Source organism: Bidens hawaiensis, unplaced genomic scaffold (genome assembly GCF_021521415.1).
Source record: "Bidens hawaiensis isolate Kalapana, Puna unplaced genomic scaffold, B.hawaiensis_p1.1 tig00071919_1, whole genome shotgun sequence".
NCBI lineage: Eukaryota > Viridiplantae > Streptophyta > Magnoliopsida > Asterales > Asteraceae > Bidens > Bidens hawaiensis.
The window spans coordinates 15142-20017 of NW_027502581.1; the positions used below are offsets into that span (position 1 = coordinate 15142).

General features: G+C 37.9%; 1 pseudogene; it reads left to right on the forward strand.

Annotated features, from left to right (window-relative positions):
• The first annotated feature begins 267 nt into the window (after window positions 1–267).
• LOC143605906 (protein DETOXIFICATION 40-like) lies at window positions 268–2642 on the forward strand (annotated as a pseudogene).
• Window positions 2643–4876: the final 2234 nt, after the last annotated feature.

Below are 4876 nucleotides of genomic sequence, written 5' to 3' on the forward strand. Positions count from 1 at the left end.
GTCTTAAAATATAAGTAACATAAAGATATACAATATTAAACTTTCAACTTAATTTAGTACTATTATAATTATGTAAGAGTAAAATATGTATCAAAATTAATTATGATGTTAAACCATTTCAAAAAGTCCAACAAGTAAACTGATAAGGGTAGATACTATATCATGACAGAATTTGTATTACAATTAACAAGATCACTTATTATTTCTTGAATTTTTTAACTACCTTATGATACTGATAGTTAAACTGTCCACTGTTTGTAGCTTGGGATGGGAAGTGCAGTTGAGACACTATGTGGGCAAGCATATGGAGCCCATCAATATGAAATGCTTGGAGTTTATCTTCAAAGATCAACCATTCTTTTAATGGCCACCGCAATTCCTCTTATGATTCTCTACATCTTTTCCAAATCACTCTTGCTTTTGATCGGTCAATCGGCAGAGATCGCAGCTGCCGCCTCCCCTTCATCTACGGCCTCATCCCACAAATCTTCGCCTACGCGGCCAACTTCCCAATACAAAAGTTCCTCCAAGCTCAAAACGTTGTGAACCCGAGTGCCTACATTGCAACCGTGATGCTCGGGGTCCATGTTTTGTTAACATGGCTCGCGTTGTACGTGTGGGGTTGGGGCCTATTGGGAGGCTCACTCGTATTGAGTTTTTCGTGGTGGGTGATTGTGGGGGCACAGTTTGGGTATATAGTGGTGAGCGATAGGTTTAAGGAGACGTGGACGGGGTTCAGCATACAGGCGTTTTCGGGGCTTTGGGATTTTTTTAAATTGTCGGTTTCGTCTGCGGTTATGTTGTATTTGGAAGTGTGGTACTTTCAAATATTGATATTGATCACAGGTTTACTAAAGAATCCTGAAATAGCATTGGATTCAATGGCTGTGTGCTCTACTATACTTGGATGGGTTCTGATGATTTCTGTTGGGTTTAATGCTGCAGCAAGGTTTGTTTACTATAAAATAACCTTCAGTGAGTAGTGACTATAGATACATGGGAAATAGTGTCACAAATTTAAATCTGCATGGTTATTTGTTTTCTTATTGAAACACCTATTTGATGCCAAAAGCTGTTATATGACTAATAGGGCTATCTAAAATGGGAGAATCCCAAAATGTTCATGATTTACTTAATATGTGAAGTTCATTTTTTTTTTCAAAAATGTGCATCCAAACACAGAGCGATGGTGTTAGACTGGAAGGCGACGATGTTTACATCCAATTAAAACTTGCAACATGTCCAAATTTTACAAACACCATTGGATGTTGGTGTTAAACTGTCACATAAATACGAGCGTGTTTGTAAATACATTAGCATGGCTGCTCGTATTTAAACACATAGTGACATGTGACTTGCTCTGAACACCAATGATCGTCTTTCTAATTTTGTTTCCTTCGCTCTTGTTTGGTGGACAATATTTTGAGAAGAAAAATGTCATACAGACACATTGAGAAATCCTCGCTCTTGTTTGGTGGACATTTTGGGGATTTTCCCATTAAAAAAACACCTACTTCTAGGTCACAATCTGCTAGTTTGTAACTTAGCCGAGCTAGAGTCAAGGTAAACTGACCCATTGGTTCACTCGTTAGCTGACTCACTGGTTCGCTCATTTGACTTGTTAGCTGGAGCTCAAGTTGACTTGGCACCGTAACAACATAAGTGTATTCATCGTATAGTGTGCGAGTTAGTAACGAGCTAGGTGCTGGACATCCTAAATCAGCCGCATTTGCTGTAGTAGTGGTGACTCTTTGCTCATTCGTCATCTGTTTGATATGTGCTATTGTTATCTTAGCTCTACGACATGTCATAAGTTATGCTTTTACCGACGGTGAAACTGTCGCTTATGCAGTCTCGGAACTAACTCCTCTGCTTGCATTTTCCATCCTCCTTAATGGCATCCAACCTGTACTTTCAGGTAAGACTCTTCATCTTCCTAAAAGCAACATTCCCACCATGATATTTCTACATGTACCATTTACGAATCATATTCCAATAAATAGACTCATCTGAGACTGACAAGTTAGTGACAGATCTTGTTGGAAATTGAAACGGGATATATATTAATATAGGTGTTGCTGTTGGATGTGGATGGCAAGCATTTGTTGCATACGTGAATATTGGATGTTATTATGTGGTTGGAGTACCACTTGGTTCTTTGTTGGCATTCAAATTCGACCTTGGTGTTAAGGTGCAACAAGCCAACAACCTTTTTACTTTTTTATCATTCCTTTTTTATAGCAAGCATTTTCATTTTTTCTTGTTTAACGGATTTACTACAACTGATTACAAAGATTTTCTTATTGTCACTTTCTAGTGTGTATATTTTCATACCTTATTTATTCGTGTTATTTAATGAACAATAGGGAATATGGTCGGGCATGATAGGGGGGTATGACAATGCAAACGGCTATTTTACTATGGGTTACTTTCCGAACCGATTGGAACATCGAGGTGATTTCAGAAACTCGGGCTTGGTCTTGTCTAATTCAATATTTATTGATAGGCATTGAGTATAATGAGGAGATATGAACATAGTAACATGGGTGTATATGAAATTTTCAGGTGGAGAAAGCAAGAAATCGAGTTAATCAATGGAAACACAAGAAAGAGGAACATTTCATAAATTAGCTAAAAAGGACATGTACTTTATTTGTGACACAATACTTGTAATTGTTTAAATCCCGTGACCCTATGAGTGAGATTGATTTGTCCTGGTTGCAAAGACCAAGTATGACATAAATATTTTAGAATTTTTGGATCTGCTGACACGACCTATTTTCTTAGTCAGGTAAGCCTAAACACAACTCATTTGAAAAATGGGTAGCCCGAACATGACTAATTAAAAAGTGGGTTAACCCATTAACCCATATAAGAGTTTTTAAAGACACTATTTTGATTTCAAAGATAAAAAATTGTAAATTTTAAACTTAAATATATTTACTTTTTTACTTTTCATATAACTATTACATTTTAAAAATGAAATTAATTTTCTTTTTAGACATTTGTGTTTACCTTCGCTTCCAACAATTGTATTTTAAGACCTATAACCGCTTCTTCGATTATTCCTTTTTGGTTGTTCTAATCTCAAGTTCGATACATAAACCCAAGTTTGTGATTGGGATGAGGTTAGGTACAAATCACTGTTAACGTGCTGCTCAACTTCATAGACCAGATTAATATGAAACCATTTTAGCAACTAAACTTCACCACGATTCATAAACGACCAGAATGCCAATGTTCTAACATCCCAACGAGGCAACGTTAGAATATCAGTAAAATTCTCAAAATATTGCACTCCATTTTCCCATTTAATTATGCAAATCTTCAACTCATGCTCGTACATCCATGAAACGATGTTACCTTTAGCACTCTTCATATTTAAGAACTTTGCAATCTGACTCTCTTTCAACTTGGCTCTGGCTTGATCATAATACTTTACTTGAGTCTTTCTCACCATTTCCAGCCACTTGTTGAATAGTTTAAAGTCATATTCTCTACCTGCCTCTTTCATTTTCTCTGTAGTCTCTTTCTCATTCTCTTTCTCTTTCAAGATCTTTTCTGCTTCTTTAAGCGTGTCATCAGTGAATACCGGAATGTCTTCAATAGTTGCTTGATTTTTTATACAAATTCGGGTATTCCTCGGTAGTGATGTCTTCTTCATAATAAAAAGTATCATCATCAATAGCTGGATTCTCTTTATCAGAAAACTGACATTCAACTTCAACATCCTGAACATCTTCAGCCATTTTATCAATCTATTCCTCATTCAACTCTAACAAAACAACAATTGGATCCTTAGACAAACAATGATCAACAAACTCTCACTCTTCTATATCATTTGCATTTACTTGGATTTGAATAATCCCTGCCATATCAACAAACATCACAGTTTTGACTTTTTGAGTCTCAACTAGCAAGGGATCGGCAGATTCTCCACGAACTATAACATTGTCACCAGAAGACTCTCCCTGAGTAGATGTACCAACTAATGAAAAAGGTTGCTTATCACCTAGTATTTCCTGCTTCAGGATCATCGTCTTTATCATTTCCCTTCAACCTCCTCAACTCATCATCACGCCATTGCAATAGCAGGATTATCTCCCCCTGAGAAGCAACCGTTTTCTTAAGCTATGTGTTTTCTTTACATAACAGCATTTTACCTTTCACCGTCTTCTCTTCATGGTCATTCATATCATCCATTCTTTAACGTCCTGCATTCATCTGTGTAGCTTGAAGATGTACTACATTCATTAAATATTGTATTTGTTGTTGGATTGGAAGTGAAGCAAATGATGTTGAACCCGGACCTTGAACATTTTCTTTTAATTGTAGAGGTTCGTGAGGTCGTTCAAACCGTACATTCTCCATTTTTATGGTGCCTGAAGAGGTATGTACCCGCCTCAACACCGAGCAAGGCGGGTCAACCCACAAGATATAGACAAGACGCTTGAAATCAAGACTTTATGAAGGCACAAAGCCAAAACCTACGCACATGGCGCATATCACATATGCTCATGCATCACATGCTCAGGCACCATATGCCCAGGCACCACACATGCTCAGGCATCATATGCCCAGGCATCACATATGCTCACGCATCACATATGCGCGTGGCGCATCAGCGCGCGGCGCATATCACATGCTCGTGCATATCACCTCTGCGCATGAAACATCTGCGCGTGAGAATAAAGAGAAGACCTCGCGCATCCTCAGGATTGGCGCATATCACACATGCACATAATCAACCTCGTCCTTATCCAAATCAGGATTAGGGCAACCTTGATTGTGCACGTCAGACAACCTTCCAGAAGGTATCTTTTTAAGGAATAAGAATATGCTGATGTTGACAGCCACCAATGAAAGGTGGACAACT